Here is a 21,035-nt window from a genome sequence, read left to right on the forward strand (position 1 = left end):
TTCCACTTCAAATCGTTCCGCACGCATACTCCCAGATATTTTACAGAAGTAAGTGCTACCAGTGTTTGTTCCGCTATCATATAATCCTACAATAAAGAATCCTTCTTTCTACGTATTCGCAATACGTTACATTTGTCTATGTTAAGGGACAGTTGCCACTCCCTGCACCAAGTGCCTATCCACTGCAGAACTTCCTGCATTTCGCTACAATTTTCTAATGCTGCAACTTCTCTGTATACTACAGCATCATCCGCGAAAAGCCACATAGAACTTCCGACACTATCTACTAGGTCATTTATATATATTGTGAAAAGCAATGGTCCCATAACACTCCCCTGTGGCACGCCAGAGGTTACTTTAACGTCTGTAGACGTCTCTCCGTTGATAACAACATGCTGTGTTCTGTTTGCTAAAAACTCTTCAATCCAGCCACACAGCATGTCGTTTTTGGAAACCCAGAATCTACTCTGTAGGAATCAACATGGATTCCGGAAACTGTTGTTTTGGTTTATGAGATTAGCTAGTTTTTTCTTCTGTGTAACTTTCTTTTTCTGCACGATGAACTCGGTAGACTCTTTGACTTTTTTGGTTATGGAATCATATTCTAATCTATGAATCAGCTTTCCCAACTGTAATTCTGCATTATAAAGCTGTGTGTTGAACATTTGTTTTTTAATATAAAGTTCTTTCACTTCATTTTTCACCCAGAGTTTCCGTGCGGTTTCCAGTGTTTTCTGCTGTAGTCAACATGATCGCTGTAACTCTAGTGTGTAACATTTGACCTAATTGCTATTAACAAGTATGAAGTTTAAGCCATTTTAACATTTCACCTGATTGTATAAACGATTACAATCAGGTGAAATGTTAAATGGCTTAAACTGATTGTATAAACGATTACGAATGTTTAGCTGTTTTACCTTGTCAAAATTGGATTTGTATACCACCTGACATCGAGGGATCACCAATTTAGTATTGGAGGGCAGCGTGGAGGGTAAAAATCGTAGAGGGAGACCAAGAGATGGATACACTAAGCAGATTCAGAAGGATGTAGGTTGCAGTAGGTACTGGGAGATGAAGAAGCTTGCACAGGATAGAGTAGCATGGAGAGCTGCATTAAATCAGTCTCAGGACTGAAGACCACAACAACAACAACAACATACCACCTGAAGTACACAGACATATATTCGACACCTCAAAACAAACACCTCCAAATGCCTTAAACAATTATTCTATAACAATGTTGTTACGATGTATATTCTTTGCACTTTGCGATTATGTCTTCTCTTCTGCTATACGAACCTTGCACCCAGCTGATTCCAGACGACATAATTGTTTACAAATGTGGCAATATATATGTGATGTGTTACGACAGCAAAAGGAACCTGTGACCACTGGAGGTACTCTAGTTTACTTATTTAATGTTTATCATTGGACATCAGTTTAATTGTTTGTCAAAAGTAATCCTAAACCATAGTCTGAAATAGTGTCTTGTTTCTCCACTAGGCGGTGCCACAAGTTCCTCCAAAAATCGTAACACAACACACACACACACATATTTAATACTAACTAATGTAAATCCACCCGATGATGGAGGTTTAAACCTTCGAAACGCGTCGTGGAGATAAATAAAACAGTGACATAACAATGAACTAGCCGAGCTGAAGATTATATGGCTAGATCATGTAACTAATGAGGAAGTGCTGAACAGACTTGGGAAGACAAGGAATTTATGTCACAACTTGACCAAAAGAAGGGATAGGTTGATAGGACACATTCTGAGACATCAAGGGATCACCAATTTAGTACTGGAGGGAAGTGTGGGTGTGATAAAAATCATAGAGGGAGACCAAGAGATGAACACAGTATACAGCTTCAGAATGATGTAGGTTGCAGTATTTATTCGGAGATGAAGAGGCCAGCACAAGATAGAGTAGCGTAGAGCGCTGCTTTGATCATAGAATGAAGGCTTTCACGACCGTATGACATAGCTGCTGGTAAATTTTTCGGGATGTGAGGTCGTGGTCCAGCGCAGTCCTGGACGAAACGTCAGGAACCAAAGAGTTTCTTGGACCACGACTTCACATCCCGAAAACATTACCAGCAGCTAAACTAGTCTTTGCTTCTGGAGACCATTACAACAGCAAAAACAAATGTTAAATTGCATGCATCGACACTTTAGTTCATGACACATTTTATAGATTTTATATGTTTCAAATAAAAGAAACCATTGACTGTCTAAACACTACTGTTAAGAAGTTATTTTTAAACGTTTTATCACGAAAAGATTGTTCCATTCCTATTGCATACAGTAACGTTTTATGTAAAAGCAGATTGCCTCAACAGCTGTGGTCTATGGTACCCGTTGGTGTACAAAAATCTCATAAGGTAGTGAATACTCATTTTTAAATATGTTATTTCCCGTTTAAAAAAGCGGATGTTCCTCCTAAAAATCGTTAGGAGAATTTTCCCTGGTGTCTCGGCAGGTATTTGCAATTTTGTTCTTGCAGTGTAGCCGAATTCGACTCGAACAAATATTATCATGCGTTTCGTACGACGTCTGGTGCCAAAAACAGCGTCGATTTTGTTCTCATTATGTCATCAAAGTGGGTTCAATGCTCCCTTTCAATAGGGTTGTCCTAAAGTGTAGTGACATATTTACTTTTCTCCCCAACCAGCCGTCGAGTCCCAACTGCTTCTACAACGGCATTGTTAATTTGTACTATTTTCTTTATGATGTACTGGTTATGCATTACTTCAGTCTTATTATAACTAGTATTTAGAACTGCTTGCTAACTTACTCTATAAGGTTGAAGTCTATCTGCATTAAAAGAAAATAAAACAAAGGATCAGCGAAATCAGAGGTGATTTAGATGCGCAGAAGACTTTATAGTCAGGACGGCCACAGCCTGGGTAAATGATTTGAAGATAAAAATGCTTCAGCTCTAAGTACTTTATTTATAAGCACTTCCAGTTTCGAAAAATTTTAGGTGCATCATCAGATTCCACCTGAAGATCATGACAAAATGCTGCAAAACCGGACGTGATTACGAATAAAGTATTTACAGCTGCAGCGGTTTTTATCTTCGAAAAGATATATATATGTTCCATTAACGTGTATTCCTTTTTTGTTTCTCCGTTTTAAGGATTTAAAGATTTCCTCCTCAACTCCTATAACAATTTTTACGATAGGGAACCTGCTTGCATGAATTGTCTTTCAGTCCACAATCATAATCAGATCTAATTGATGCTGCAGTTTTGATGTCTATGTTCTTCATAGTTTCTGACGGCATCAGATCAATTGAAAACCTGATTAGTTTTATTGTTTTTAAAATGTTTCTCGACCGCTAATGATAAAATGAGAAGGATAAAACAGAAGAACAGTAAAAACTTAATCGTCTGTAGGATATTCCGTTTACAAGTAACCAAGATGGGAAGATGCAGTCGAGGCGACGAACATGCGACACGCAAGCTCCAGTGATCAAGAGCCTTCTATTGAGGTTTCTCTCTGTATGACGTAATTGTTGTTGTTGTGGTCTTCAGTCCTGAGATTGGTTTGATGCAGCTCTCCACGCTACTCTATCCTGTGCAAGCTTCTTCATCTCCCAGTACCTACTGCAACCTACATCCTTCTGAATCTGCTTTGTGTATTCATCTCTTGGTCTCCATCTTCTATTTTTACCCTCCAAGCTGCCCTCCAATACTAAATTGGTGATCCCTCGATGTCTCATAACATGTCCTACCAACCGATCCCTTCTTCTAGTCAAGTTGTGCCATAAGCTCCTCTTCTCCCCAATCCTATTCAATACCTCCTCATTAATTATGTGATCTACCCATCTAATCTTCAGCATTCTTCTGTAGCACCACATTTCGAAAGCTTCTATTCTCTCCTTGTCCAAACTACTTATCGTCCATGTTTCACTTCCATACATGGCTACACTCCACACAAATACTTTCAGAAACGACTTCCTGACATTTAAATCTATACTCGATGTTAACAAATTTCTCTTCTTCAGAAACGCTTTCCTTGCCATTGCCAGTCTACATTTTATATCCTCTCTACTTCGACCATCATCAGTTATTTTGCTCCCCAAATAGGAAAACTCCTTTACTACTTTAAGTTTCTCATTTCCTAATCTAATTCTATGACGTAACTATACTCTATAATTGGCACTAAAAGGGATGGGAAAAGCTCTTTTATGAGACCCACAAGGAATAGGTGATTTTTTGTCATCTAGATAGGTAACGTTTCCTTCTACTACCTTGACATGACTCTTATTTCGAGAAATTCTCGATTGGTAGATTAACAGGGTTCTAAAACGTTATACGCCCCCCCCCCCCCCCCCCCGAAGAAAAAAGGAAACCGTGTGTTTATTGTGATGTTCCGATACTTTACTGTCAGTGAACTGTAGAATTTTGTCCACGTCTTCCAGACTGCCGTCCAGTCCGTCTGTCTCTCCCGCCGGCCAAGCCTCCTACAACACAGTGGTTGCTAAGCTTGCTTAATTAAGCTGCAGAAGTGCTTTGCGTTGTCGGCAAGATGGCTTTGGATAAAGCTGTCTCGACTCGAGAGAAACTTCAATCCATTTATCGCGAAGTCCAAAAACCAATTTCCTATGGACGGACCACTTAAATTAACGACCTGGCAAGAACATTCATCGTCTGACAACAAATAAAGTAGTTTCTGCTCTTTACCGCAGATCGGCAAGGAGAGATAGAACGAGTCCGACCGGGAGTTTATTAGCCTTCTTGGCAGAAGTTTCTCGTAATTTGCCGCGCCGCTCGCTGAATTATGGGCGACAGTTTTTACAGCTCGTAGGCAGACGTTCGGTGGCGCCTATCTGTTCCACACCACCACACAGCCATCAGACCACGTAAGCTAAAATTCCTTTCCTGCTGGAAACGAAAAAAAAAACCACAGAGACAGTAAACTGTAGCTTAGATTGCAACAACCAAACAACAAATTATTTAATTGATTTCAATGGAATGAAAGTGAACTTGACGTGCAGAAAGTTTGCATTAAGTTGTGGAAGTTGGCGGTTATTGGGTTTAAAGCAAATTTCCCTTGAGTCCGAAAGCCGAGCATGACACACAGCTATTGAACCAAAACGCCGATATCATATGGTGACATCAAAACAACTTTAGTTCTTCTGCAGATCAGTCCACATTAATCTTGAATGATGGTCAATAACATGTAATACAGAGTGGCTACGCAGTCTTCCACGACGGAGTCCTTGGATAAAAAAATTCCCCGTTAACCTGGTGCCTCAAACACAGATAGATTCCAAAGCTTTCGATCATTGCCCCGGTCGTCATCAGAGGCTAAGTCTAATTATCATGATGTTTTTTTTTAAATCGTTTTCGATACAAATATCGGTCGATTATTCCTGAAACAAAACATAGAGGTTAACAATACAGATATACTTGTAAAATTGTAAAATATATTACTTTCCATGTGTAAATTATTTAAAATGGATGAAAAGGTGTAATATCTAACTTAGAAATTTTGATAACTGCTCTACTACAATGGTTTAATTGAAGATTTAATTAAGAGAAAAATTAATACCGCAAAGACCTAGCAGTTGGATTGTAGATTGTCTTGGAACGCTCAGTAGTGCCGTGCGAAGCCATGGCGGATGGAGGAGACAGCGGCGACCGCTTCCACGACGCAGCCACTATCACACTTCCGTTGGCGAAGACCGCGACACCGTGATGTAAGGAGTATCGGTCATGATACGTTAAACATGAGCAATAATTAAACAATTGATTTGAACAGTATAGTGAGCAACAGTGATTAGGTTCTCACTTTATAAATCTATCAATGTACTATCCTTAATCCTTTGTCATTTTATTTAAAAATGGTAACTTGTGTAGAAATTACGAGCCTTAAAATCGTAGTAATATTTCCAGCGTATAATATTTCAGATTAAAAGGCTAACAATCCAGTTTGCTTAAACAGCAATTTTAAGTATCCATGCACCGGTCTGTCTGCTTTTCCATTTGCTGAAGTATATTCTACCAATTTAAAGTTCACAATACAGTTAATAATTTTGAATAATCAGCACGGAAAATAGTTCAAATATGGCTGCCAGAACGTGGCGTTAGAATTAATTTGGCTTGCTCCCATTTCAGAACTTTGAGTAAAATCACAGTTCAACTCTGCTTTCAAATTTAAAGTAAATTTCTGAATTAAATAAAATCAAACTACCTCCTTCAGAGTTTAGCGACCGTAAGAACCTAGACATAATACTGAACCTTCAACTCTGATCGTATGTATTCACAGTATCAATACGATACTGGAGGTAGGTGGTGCCATGATTAAGGCAGTGTTCTTGTAGTAGGGAGTGAATTTTATGATCGAGCCCCTGCAACCATTAGTTACTTTGAAGATATTAGTCGACTGCCTAAATTGTTCAAAAACAAACGTACACAGCTCATTTCTTAATGATAAGCGATTATAATGTCGTTAGTTGCCAAAATGAGTGCATAGAAAATACTCCAATGAGTGATAGGGCGAATCTTTTGTGTACACTGACAACTTTCGCGAAGGCTAAAAATTGCATCGATGGCCACGCTCCACGACCACGTAGGTGACAGCTACAATGCCGTATTTCGATGACACGGAACAATAGCTTTCATTATTCAGCATAAAAGTTTTGACTATACTTGGTGCATTTAGATGATATTAACTAATCAACAAACAATTATGAGACCAACTGGCCACAAAACAGCAATTTTGTAGTAACTGTTAAGTAAGAAACTTGAAGCGATTGGATGCAGTTTGTCACCACTTGAAAACATGCAATGAGTTTACGTAAGATCGTGAGGGTTCGATCACAAACTGGTGATGTTTCCCCTTTATGTCCATGCCCAGAGGGCGGCACTTCATTGACTGGAACTGGGTATGATGAGGTGACGCCCTCAGCGTGCATAAATTTATATTGTGCTTGTTGTCCAGTTTCTATGGCATCTCCACCATTTACAACAGGCGGTAAGCTATCAGAAATCTTCCTCTGTGTCCTTTCTTTATCAAGTGCACGCTTCCATGCATTGCTAAGTGCATAGCCGATGCCTCTGTTAAAGTAGTTATCACATGTTCTTCTTCAGTCGGCTATGCATTTAGCAATGCACTTGATAAAGAAAATGCACAGTGGAAGTCTGCTCATAATTAACCGCCTGATGTATTTGGTAAAGCTACAAGCGGCGGTGCACAGAAAGCGCAATGGTAATCTATGGACGCAGAGCGGTGGGAGGAGGAGCGGGAAGGCTCTGAGAAGTATGGGACTCAACACATATGGTCATCAGCCCCCTAGAACTTAGAACTACTTAAACCTAAGGACATCACACACACCCATGCCCGAGCCAGGATTCGAACCTGCGACCGTAGCAGCCCCGCGGTTCCGGACTGCAGCGCCAGAACCGCACGGCCACAGCGGCCGGCGGAGCGGGAAGGAGGGGGTTACACCTAAGCATGTGCAATTTCCGTGACATAAGCATACAAACCATATGCTGTTCTCTGAGCATAGAAATGAGACCCTCGCCAGTTTCACAATAGTCTGGCTTAGCCACTGAAGACAATAATGGAGGTAATGATCGAAAGCTTGAGATTTTAGCCGAAAGTGACGCGGCACGTTCAGAGACAAATTATTACCCATGTTAAATAGAGTTTTTTAAAAAAAATCCATTTTCGTACAGGAGATCCTAAAGGCCAAAACTAGAAAAATTATGTTCCTGAAACATACGTTCGGAAACAAAAACCTGTTGAGATACAGATCATTTTATTTGAGTCGAGAACAGTCACATCTGTTGTTTTGGCAGTCTCCGCTGTGACGTTCATTGTTCGTTTCTTACTAGTTCTTCTTTTAAGTGTATTATGTCCCACTACTGTTGACAGTCATATCATCATAGTAAGGGCAGGAAATGTGAGTGACAGACTGACAAGGTCATAAACTTTGCCTGGAAAATTATCTGGTAGTGTTTATCATTAATTTATGTACAACATATTCGCCACGTTTTATAGAACGTTATAGTTGTAGAAGACCATGGTATGCCGTCTTATGTACGGCAGATAGTGACCCCAATTCCTACATCTAGAACGTAACACCAACTTTTAATGAACGCTGGGTTAGTCGAGGGGAAGAGAGGGGTGGGGCCGGCCGCAGTGGCCGAGAGGTTCTAGGCGCTTCAGTCCGGAACCACGCGGCTGCTACGGTCGCAGATTCGAATCCTACCTCGGGCATGGATTTGTGTGATGTCCTTAGGTTAGTTAGGTTTAAGTAGTTCTAATTTCTAGGGTACCATAGTGCTCAGATCCATTTGAACCATTTTTGATTAGCGAACACGTAAATTCAGTAAACAGATGTGTTACTTGTATCTTTCTGCAAGTATTGCGAAGAAACTTTACAAAAGAATAAAGGGCTGTACAGTCCAGCTATTACAAGAAGCAAACTAAAGAGCATCAGGCTGTGTGGGGCACCTGCTACTAATGCATAAGCGATTTGTTGAAGGCTAAGATTGAAGACTGTCGAAGACTGCAGCTGAGACTGGGCCGTGTAGCTGCCGCTGGCCATCCTATATCACGGCCGCAGAGAGTGCTCGTAGTCAGAAACGCCGAGGGCATGGCTCAGCTGGCGCGTGTCATTGGGTCCGCATTGGACGCTATCGGCGCCTGCCGGAAACTTGCGTTTCCGTTGCGAGTTGCGAACATTGGCGTGTTCCACACCCCTCCGCAATGTGTATACACTACAGCAGCATGTGTTACATAGATCTAACCAAATCAAATGGCAGGCAAGTGTGTTCGCACAAGGTCTTGATACTATGAGAACGTTCAAAACTGTGTTGTAATGATACTGAGTGCCTCCTGTAGTGTCAACAAATAGATAACTATCTTAGGGCACAATGTCCCATATCTCAACACGAATTTGTTACCGCGCTTATGTTAATTAGATTTTTTCTGGTTTTGGTTAGTCCTACCTCCTGTGAAAACGTAGAAAACATTTATAACCACGTGTATAATTTCTAGCATAGAACTGTTCAATATTCTTGAGAGATGTTGGATGGAATGAAGGGATCCTCGAGTCTTCTTCCGACATGTACCTGAACTGTCCGATAAAATTCAGTTTCGGCGATTTATGTGGGCAGGAGAGACGTATTATTCCATTTTACATTCATTGAATTAATCTCAGACATTTCCAGCCTCGCGGGAGGGACCATTACCTTCTTGGAATGCTGAGAGAACATGTTATCGAGAAACGGTTTCTTAGACCTTACCACATACATGACATTTACGTGTGACAATGTGAGCTACTGAAAACCACAATATGACTTCTTAAATATGTACAGAAACTCCACTACACTTTCCCATTGAAAAAAAAGCAATAAATGAATCATACGTTTCTGTTTATGTTCTCCAAAAATTTTGGTTCCCTGTAATACTGAAGCGTCTTTTTTACCTATATCTCTTTAGTTGAGGTCCAGCGTACTTAGTCTTATCTAAATGTATTTTTCATGCGGTACAACAGTATGTGGAAACGATACCCTGTCAAACTGAGACTTTGTGTGTCAACAATCAGAAATATCTCATTGGACACAAAGAAGACGACTGTCTAGGGCAAGAGATATCCTGTACTCAGATGAAAAAGGAATAACGAAATATTGTGCTCTGGACACGTAGGTCAAGGCAAGGCAGGAGTTGCATGAGAGCCTGGAACCAACTACAAGCACGGTTCAGAGAAGAAGAGAGACATTCGTCGGGTGCATCAAAAGGATGGAGGACAAGGGATTGACCAATAAGGTACGGAAAACAACTTGCGTAACAGGGAACAATTGGATGAAGGTAGTTAGGCGGGATTGGAAAATAACTTGAATAAGCAGAAGATCTGTGTGCAGCAGTGTAGCATAGGTCCAGCTATAGGAACACAGTAGAAGGTAATTGGTGGACAGATACCTGAATGTAGGCATCTAAGAGGTCTTATTGTATTAATGGATTCAGTATTTCATTATATACTACTACAGTTGCTGAAGATGGATAAAATACTAAAGATACCTGAATCAGTATTAAGATCACGAAAGCATGAGACACAGGAGGAGTTTAAGAATGAAAAGTTATTTTGAAGAAAGAAGGCATACTGAACAAGTCATCCATGATCTAATAGAGTATAAACGAACCAAGTAATAATTATGCGCTATTTTTATTAAAACTTTGAAACACTACACTCTAGACACCAACATGGACTGACAGATGGTTAGTTATAAGCATTTTTTCTCCTGCTTAAGCCCTCACTTAATTGTTTAGGCTAGGTTTCCAACCAAATTAGTTATTAAGAATTCCTTACTTTTAAGAAGCAGTTTGCAGTTTCTTATCTACAAAAAAAGAATAAAAAATATGCATTATTATTCCTCATTTCCTGTGATATTGGTAGATATAATTGGTTCCATGATACTAATTTGTCTTTGTGATTCATTGTTTTAATTGATCTGTCTGTCAGTCATTAAAGTGATTTCTTTGTGTTTCCTTAGAGCCCAAAGAGATATAACGGACCGGTGCTGCCTCCCCTCCTCCAATCTTACGCCTCGTCTGCTTCTGCTAGCACTGCGGTACAGTAGCTTCGTAAAGCAGTGTCAACTTCAGATGTTGGTGTTGCCGCCTAACAGTCATCAGGAATCATAATTTCAGAGTAGCAATTAAAAATGAGCTTAATTTCTTTTGATAATCTCTTGTCTGAACAAGCTGTCATTATTTGTAAAATTAACTACGGTTACGGAACACAACACACTGCCTTCCATTCAGTATAATTGTATTGTCATAACATAAAGCATGGTTATAAAGGTCGTCCATAAAATCCCTCTATCATTTCAAAAGAAACATAACTAAGAAACTATTAGAGGTAGAGAATCGTGGTTTGCTGTAAAACGTTTAGCAGCTCGCAAAGTTTCTTTTTTCCTTTGTCCTGTGTTATAGGTTTGACTTGCAGTGAATCGAAATGGCGAGAGACAAGTACAAACAGCAATGTGTCATCTGGTAGGCATACTCCAAGTCTGTGACAACGAGACCGCGGAATTCTGGACGGGTGTTACAAGCGAAAACAATTATAACGAGCTAGTTCGAAAACTTCAAAGAGATAAGCACTGTCAAAGGTCTTCTTTGAAGTGGACGTCCCCCTACGTCTCAAGCACGTCTTGACAGAGTGCAAACCGAATTTCGGCACAACCCTAGAAGTCAATTCGTCGTGCATCATGCAATTTTCAGAAAGCAAGATCAACTGTCAATAAACTGTTACACAAGCGGTTACGCCATGTTCGGTACAAAGTGCAAATGGTCCAAGCATTGCATCAAAACGATCGTCGTCTGTGTTATGCATACACATGTTCCATGCTGGTATAGATGCTGAGAAGGACTACGTGAAAACTTGCCTGTGTTATGGGACGCTGCACATTTCTTGACATGTGAATCGCCACAACGGCAGGTCGTTGGGCCCACACAAGACACGTAAACTCATCCGTGATAGTTTGAATAATAATTTTATGATGTGCTTTAAAGAACGATATGGTGATAGGCCCTTTTTGTCTTCGCAGAGAAAACCGTAATGGGAAACTTTGATTAGTACTGGGTCCACAGCCTTCGTGAAATTTTTGAATGAAGTCATTCCGCTTTAGCCTGCTAAAACACACTGTCCAGTCCAGTCACGTTAATCTGACTGTTGTCTATGAGGCGGAACTATGGGCCTCATGGAAAAAGTGTGACCCGGCTGAGTCGCGCAATTTGACTCTTAGTATGATCACGAGGTGTGGCCATTAATTGCAAGCGTTGATCACGTAGGCTGACGTGAGGATCAATGAACTGTACTTGACAGGATGTATCTGGAACATCTTAGGTGATTAGAAAGTTAGTACACAGGAATACAATTAAATACTTAGCTTTAATTTAGCATCAGCGGTGAACGTCGATCTTGACTTTGTACAATAATGTTTACAACTGCAGTTATAGACTGAACTGCGAATACTTTTTTACAATTCTGATTGCTTCACACATATACAGGGTGGCGCACGAAATGTGTTACCATTTTGTTTTTGAATATAAACTTTATTGTCAATACAATCTGAAAGGAACATATACTACAATGAAGAACCGTCCATGGAGATTTGTTCTAACTCAGCACATGCTCAATATGTCCACCACTTCATTTCCTAACTTCCTTCAAACGAACACCGAACTTAGTGATTACCCTACGGCACATGTCTTCCGTAATTTCACAGAAAGCTTGAAGAATAAGTGTTCTGAGCTCCATTAAATCAGGTGGACGTTTCGAGAAAATTTTTCCTTTAGGTACCCCCAAAGAAAAACGTCATATGGATTGAGGTCTGTGCTATTGGGGGCCAATTTTGTCCGTCATCGAAGCGACCTGGAAACCTGTGCGAAATGATCCGCATGTCGAAATGCTCGTGTATAAACTCCAACACAGTGTTTGCAGTATGTGGTCTTGTTCCATCTTGCATGAACCACTGCATGTTGAAGGTCAAGGCAGTAGCAAGACCAGATGACTTATTCTTCAAGCTTGCAGTGAAATTACGGAAGACATGTGCCGTAGGGTAATCAGTAACTTCAGTGTTCGTTTGAAGGAAGTTAGGAAACGAAATGGTGGACATATTGAGCATGTGCTGAGTTACAACAAATCTCCATGGACGGCTCTTCATTGTACCATATGTTCCTTTCAGATTTTATTGACAATAAAGTTTACATTCAAAAACAAAATGGTAACATATTTCGTGCGCCACCCGGTAGATCAATTGTCAATGCATAAACTGTATGTGGCGCCTGGCTAGGTCGTAGCTACTGAGTTAGCTGAAGGCTATGCTAACTAGAGTCTCTGCAAATGAGATCTCTGGAGCTATAACAAGTGAACCATTCCTATTAAAGTCGGCTGTAGAACTGGCCAGTGCGCTAGCTTGTCTATTAAGAGCAGCCGAGTGGCGGAGCTCGGTCTGCTAGCGTGGACAGTGGGGACTCGCGGGTCCGATGTGCACTGACGGACCGCGGCCGATTTGAAGCCTACAACCTAGCAAGTGTGGTGCCTTGCGGTGACACCACAATGACCACCTGTCAAAAGCCTGAGTAAACATCTTTTGCAGCGTGGACCGCTGCGAGACATGCAGGGAAAGAGCCAGTGAGGTTCCGGAAGGTACCTACAGGGAGATGGAGCCACGTCCAGTGCCATGGTTAGCTGCGCAAGGGTCTCATTTGAGGATCCGTGTCACGAACAGTCCGAATGTTGAGTGGTACTTTAGATAGGTAAATAAATTAGTGAAATCAATGTGAAGTGAAGTAGAAATTAGAAACTAAATGAAAAACTTAGTTTAGTTTAGAAGACTTACACACTGGCAAACTGGGGACATAGCAGCAGTGGCAACGTCCGGCGCTTGCAAGTGAGCACGTTCAAGAGAAGCCATCGCCCTCTCCACATAAGCGGAAGCTGTCGATTCAGCCGTCAGGGCATCGCCCGACCGGCTCATGTGTTTCGCAATTGTCACATGTGACCAAAGGCCCTCGTCTACATCCCAAGAGCCAATGACCGACGTTAGGAAGATTCTTCGACAAGCTTTTCAACGTGACAGAAGAGGCAATGACCGTGAAGTCGTTCACCTCCAGTGAACTGAAGTGAATAAATACGCAAGACGCAGTGGGCCCGGAAGAATAGTTTTCAGTTCAGTTTCGGAGCTGAAGACCGTCATGCAGGAAGAGACTACATCGCACACAGAAGCACCAAGTCCGCCGCTGTAATGGAATAGCAAGCACCAGCCTCTCCGCCGGAAGACAGAAGCTAGAAGATATCAAAATTTAAGTACCCGGGTGACACGTGAGGATGGGAAGGAGATGGCCTCACATCAGCAGTCACCTGTGAGCTGGGATGAAGATCTGACAGCCGAAGACTGGCAAGCTGGAGTCTGTTGTTCGAGTCCGGGACACCGGCCTTTCCGCGCAGCGTCGCTCCACTGGCCGACGCACAACACTGTCACACGCGGCCGCATAGAGAGAGAGAGAGAAACACTGGGACGCCACACCCAAGGTATCACCATCCGATTCACGACTTCGTTTTCAATCATTAAACGGGCCATCTCGCGATGCGCGTCTCCAGTCAACTGGGCGAAACAGCGATACGAGATACACACCGCCAGACGTAATCAGACGCCGCCGCTCACGCAGCATGAAGACTTCGCAAACGACACAGCTGCCGCTCTCCCAGCCAGAACAATCCAGTAAGAAAACCGTTGTACAAATCTTCAATAAAAGTTATCTTATGTAAGAATGCTGTTTCATTCTACCTCATACCCGAGCCAAGGAAGAACCCGCCCTGCCCACATCTTGTTGAGAGAGAAAAAGTAATTTATTTAGTGTTTTTCACCCTGACATAATGCTTTAGAATCAAATGCCCTTTGCAGTAATGCTCATCCTGACAATTGACTAGCATCAAAAGAGAAAACCCAGTTACACGAATGAAGTGATCCCACAGATTCTTGATTGCGTGTAAATCCGGGGAATCTGGTAGCGAGTGGAGTACGTAATTCACCGTGGTGCTCTTCGAACCGGATACGTACACTGCGAGCTGTGTGACAGGTTACATTGTTCTGCTGGTAGATGCCATCGTGCTGAGGAAAAACAAACGGTGGATATGGTCCCCAAGAATAGTTGCTTACGTGTGTTCATCCATTGTGCCCTCCAGAATGACGAGATCGCCCAGGGAATGCCACGAAAACATTCTCCAGACCATAACGCTCCCTCCTCCGACCTCGACCCTTCCCATGTTTGTTGTAGGGTGTTTCAGAGTAAACAGATGTTTCACGCCGTAGACGCTAACGACCATCTCTCCAATGCAGAAAAAAAGTGTGATTCATCTCAAAAGGCCACCTATCGGCACTCAGTGGACGTCCAGATGCGTTCATGGCCGCTGAACATTACTCAGAGCTTGTGTTCACTGTAACGTTCCCTGGCAGCACACACAATATTAATAAAATGAAATGACATTTAATTGTACTATGTACGCCGCTATGAAGCAATTCGAATGTACTGTAATTGTTTAACAAAAAATGTTATTTAATTTTGTGTAAAGGACGTTGGTTATTATTGTAATATTTTCTGTAATAATATTCTCGATGTATTTACAATTTTAATATTTCTATACTCATAATGTAATTACGAAATATGCTAATATCTGCGATGAAAAAATGTAAAATATAGCCACAGATGAAAATAATGTTGTAAGATTACAAACATATTCAAAATCAGCAGTAGTATAAAAAGCGCTACATAATGTGTATTCTTTGTCGTCTTCCTCTAGAGCTGAGAGAGAGATTAACCTGCGACGTAGCATTATATGAATGAGTAGACTTCGTTTGTGTGTATCTATCTTTAGCCGCCATTAGAGGAGAAATAATCAAGGTGTGTAATTTTGATTATTGTCATGGTCTAAATACATTATAATTTATCAAAATTGTGTATTACTAATGTAAATTAGCTTGCCCATGTCATCCATAATATTTCTTTAAAGAATTTTCAGCACTTTTAGCGATTATCGTTGGTGTTGCTGGGCTGTGCCGCGACCGAATGATTTGCAGTGGCGGCACGTTTAAAAAATTGTTCCGCTATAAAATTAACCAAACCCGTAAATCGGGAGCAGGTAAAATTAGCAGTGAATTACGAAATATTTTTCTTTTTCAGCGATCCTGAGGCTGACTGAATTTATTACTGGTTTTACATTTGTGCATTCATAGGCGGATAATTAACGTTGAAGTTGTTCATCTGTTGGTTCTTTCCATTTCTAAAGCAAATAACTTAAACGTATAGTGAAGTGTGTTCTGTCAATGATAATTAAACGTTCAGGTCGGCTTGGCAATATTTAACCATTTTATGCTAACAGAGACAGTCTTGTGTTCCATAGCTAACGCCGGGAAGAATTCAGTAAATATTTAAAAACCCACTGCATCTAGAAAATGTATTCCAAGGCCGAAATACGTAAAAAACTTTAGTTTAAATAAATTTCAAATAAATGTTATTAATCAGTTAGTTTCAATTTATCAGCATGAGAGGGTTGCTAAGGTTCACGTAATTTTAAATGTGCTTAATTCGGTCTAAATCAATTTTTATTACCACACGTAAATAAGGGGTTCTACAACAAAGTTCGTACTGAAAGAGTAAATAACATCAATATTTAAAGTCATTTATTCCCCCCATTTTTTCATCCATTCATTCATTGTTACATAATAATAAATATTCTTAATTTTTTTTATCAAATCACGATCCAGGCGCCTGCTACGGAGGCCCATATGCAGCAACGTTCGTTGAACGGTCGTTGAGAAGACGCTGTTCGTAGGTCTTTGGTGCGTCTTGGCGGACAGTTGTTCAACAGTTGCACGTCTATCCGCCCGGACACGTCTCCGCGCCCGTCGTTCATCCCTCTCATATATGCACGGAGGTGCACCACCCCTCTACGTCGGATTCGGATAGTGCCATTTTGCCTTGCACGATATAATTTATCTACGGTGGCGCGTGAATAGTTTACAAACTTAGCTGTTTCGGAAATGGTTCCATACTTGACCTGAAATGCAATGATCATTCTGTTCTGGACGTCAGATAAGTCTTTCCGTTTCTGCAGTGCGACAACAGCCGCACTGCATACCACATGCCCTCGACCAACACGGACTCAAAGGAAGGCCTCGGCGCTTGTTGGTAACGTCACGTCAGCTACGCACTGCGAACGCCAGGTCTGTTGCAGGCAGAAAAGCCTGGGCGTGATTATCACTATAAATCTCTTATTTTTGGACAAACTATTTGGTATTGTTTTGGATTCGGCAGTTTTATTTAGATTAAAGATTTTCTTACTATCGTAAAGCTACAAATGAAGATCTTAGTTCTGTATTACTGAATCCTGTCGTAACAAACGTAGATCAATATGAGAAGATGCTTTGCCCCACTGCTAGCTTCGGAAATTTTACATTCAAGTAACTATATTTACTTGATCCAATTTGTTATCGAAACTTACCTCAACCCCCTTACAATGAACTCCTTTCTTTTATTTATTTATTTATTTATTTTCGTTTGAGATCGTCACTGGAAATGTGAACTAATTTAAATGTGTAAATGTCCAACTGTTGCCAGTCATTAGATTACAGTCGTTTTCAACGAAAGGAATTCTAAACAAGAAACAAAATAGCTTCATACATCGAAAATACTGCTGAGCTTAAACATTTTTAAACATGCACATTAGAAAAGATAAACATTCCCATCTTGCAACAGAAAGGAGAAACTTTATAAGATAAAAAATTTATTTGATAAAACAAGTATCTCTCTTTTGCCTCTTCTTCTGTCCCCCACCCCTGTCTCAAAGTGTACAATCGCAAGATATTTCATTAACATTCAGTGCTCCTCACCCCATAGTCAACCAAGATACCTAAAGAAGAGCACCAATATGTTCACAGTTTCTTGTAAAGGCAACCCAGTACAAACTTAACTTCTTCAGATTTACAAATAAGGTAAAGAAGCACGAATTCTGTTGCTGCTGGACCATGAAGTTGTTTTTGTATGTTAATCCTTAAAACAGGTGGAAATTTAAGTTCAGGAGTACACAATTTATTAAGAAGTATAATGAATTGCACAATTAATTGATTGCAGAAATCTCTCAGAACAATGTGTGTTGGTCAACTACCGCCAATAGTTTCACATTTTCCTGTGTCAGAGACGGAGACACCACCATTATGAGTGTGCCTGCAACAGACCTGGCGTTCGCCGTGCCTAGCTGACGTGACGTCACGAACAAGCGCCGAGGGCTTCCTTTGAGTCGGTGTTGCCTCGACACGCTTTATGCCCCCTCCACTGTTAAGTGCTGCCACCTACCGTCTGTGAGTGTTTATTGCTCGTTGACGTCCAACATAGGCGATGGGCACACTAATGTGACTGGAGCGTGTATTATTTATTACGATTGCAATTTCGACACACGATCATTGTCAGGCATTATGGAATGCTGCAACACACTCAACAACATAAAGCTGTGACGTGCTGGATTATAGTTCCCACTGGTGTAAAAGCATATGCATGTCATGGTGTAAATTTATCCGCCGTTCCGCACGCCATGCAACCACATGTTAGAAAGCTGGTGAAATAACAGCAGATATAACGAACACTTAAGTCAAAATCTCGTGTGGCAGGTGTGGTATATGAATCACAATAGCGGCAAAAATGCAGTGATTTAAAAATAAAGCGAAATATTTACCTAGACATGCTAGAACAGTTCCTGCTCTGCAACCAGAGATGGAAGAGCTGTACCCATCCATCAACTTCTAAAATGATAGTGCATCCCCACAATGGTGTCCGAACATGAGGGATGGATGAATAACACATTTCCTGCGAGGTTGATATGTAGTGATGGTCTCATCGTATGACGCCCGCGTTCTTACAATGTCTCGCCATTAGACATATTTTTATGGGGTCGCGTCAAGGATCGTTTGTCCACAACACAAGTCAATGATTTTCTGCCCTTCGTGCACGAATCAAAGAAGTGATCAGAACTGTCAATCCATTTATGAGGAGAACTCGAATAAGAAAAACTTCGAGAGCTGCTAAACGTGAAATGTCCCCTTAGAACAAATATACATGACTGTGCTTAAACTGACACCCAATATTTTTAGCGCAACGCAATCTGACTTTCAAAAATCCCTAAAAAAGAATGGCCCTGACTAACATTAACCTATACGTTTCACAAATCACTTACCTCACAAAAATCTTCGTTACTCGAACTACTGCAATACAGCGAGCGCCACTACTGCGAGCTAATTAAAAGATTCAAACTACGGAAGGCACTAACTACTGATAGGGATTAGTTAGCAAATGAAAGATTTTGATAGAGAAAAAGCAATGTATTTACCTTAATAGTGTTGAAAAATCATAATGTATATAGCAATTCATGACATCCAGTCTTACAAGTTTCAAAACTCCATCTCTCTCCCCACATCCATCACTGCTGGCGGCTCGTCTCCAACTGCGCAACGCTACGCGCTGTTCACATCCATCTGCCCAACACTACAATAGCCAACAACAATGCAAACCAGCCACAGACTGCACACAGCACAGCCAGCGATGTTTCATACAGAGCGCTACGTGGCGTTACCAATAAGAAAACCTAAACAGCCTACTTACAAACGTTTCACGACAAACCACGATGCACTACATCTAATAATTTCTGATTTTTTTAAATGATTGCGGGGATTCATGGATACCCTGTATAACAAGACGATAGCTGCCACGTCAACAGTAGTCCAGTGTGTTTCTCGCAAATAATTACAACCATTATTTCCGATTCTGATGATTGCATTGACAGTATGAAAGCTACACGTCTACCAACTAAAATTGCAACACCATGATGACGAAATGTAACAATCGCCAGATTGGCATAGCGTACACTCGATGCTTGGATAAGGAAATGATTAGAATTTCGGAGCAATTCCTCAATGTAGCAAAGACTAACTCATTTACATCCATAAATATCTTAAAAACCGATGTACGTTTATACGTATGTATGTACTAGAGTCCTGCATGACCGAGTAAGCGAGCAAAAAATGCGAGTGGGGCGGGCACAACCTAACTGAATGGGCTGCTCGCACCAGTTATTGTGGACGAACATACTGTAGTAGCGATGACAGAATCCTATGTAATGTCTAAGACATTAAACTGTCTTGATTTGCAAGCAACTACTGCAAGAACTGGCATCTCATTCGTGATGTGTCTGTCTGTATTCACGCAGCATGAGAAAGCCAGTGCAGTAAGATTGAAACCTAAGCATAGAGACTGAAGAAATGGAAGGGTCAAAAGCAAAATATGGAATAAATTTCTGTTGATTGTAGAGGAAAAGAGCAATTCCACTGGGTACGTTTTTCCAGCCGAGAGCGACTCATTTAAAGAAACGCAGTTACAAGAAATACCACAACGAAACAGCTCCCTCAGTTTCAACGACATTAATTTAAAAAAAGAGCAAAATTTATTTAAGAGTGTGCCAAAGATATGAAACCTTTTGATGCTCTTCCTGGTGAAGGTTTCAAAGAACAGGGCTAAGAAGGTCTAGATGCACATTACGGAGAAGTCAGCGTGTTAAATGTCATGCTACATCCCTGTACAACATGCAGACGTTTAAAAGAACAGTTGGCAACAGAATGATGCTATTTGTTATTAAGGAAATTATGTAGTAAAACACGTGCTGCAAAAGCTGGTATGTGGACTGATTTACACAGTCAGATGCATTATTTGACGCTTACAACACATAATATAAACGTGGATGGGTCACTTCTGAATAATGTTTCATTTATAACATAATGCCTGGACGTTAAGAAGATAAGAGCAAATATTAAAACATAAGTATGATGGAATATGATTGATTGGAATATTTCGCCGGGCATGTTGCATAATTTGACTTTTAGGCGCAATCTGAGTGCCAATATCATAAAACCATTAGCTTCTTTGTGCTGCTCATTGTATTGGCACAGCGCTTAGCCACACTTTCGATGAAGATAGCTACTTCTTAAATGATACCCCAAAGATTCCAGCAACAACAAATACTGAAAATTCATTGTATGGTACGTGCAGAAAAGTGGTCTTTTATCTCTGAAATCATCTTTGAAACATGTGATCGGTACACATGGGAAAAGGTAGTACACTAAGCTGGAATCCTTCCACACTCAGTATCACGAAGTTGCTACTCTGGTGATGGAAAATAATTCCAGTTACAGGTTACAGGATATGGAATGAGTCTACAGGAAGAACTGTGGATTTCCTGAAACAATTTAAAGAGGCGACCAATAAGCTAGAAGGTGGAAAAGAACCTACAATTCACTTAGTTGTTATTTGGTTTACAACAAATCTGCTGAGTGAATGAAAAACCTGTCATATAGCGTCAGGTGAGCTACATTACTGCAGTTGCAAGTTCTGTTCCATTATAGTACGAAGAAAGCATGGATTTGCAATTAACTAGGGTAATTGATTTATACTAACAGATATGTAT

This window comes from Schistocerca gregaria, chromosome 4 (genome assembly GCF_023897955.1).
Source record: "Schistocerca gregaria isolate iqSchGreg1 chromosome 4, iqSchGreg1.2, whole genome shotgun sequence".
Lineage (NCBI taxonomy): Eukaryota > Metazoa > Arthropoda > Insecta > Orthoptera > Acrididae > Schistocerca > Schistocerca gregaria.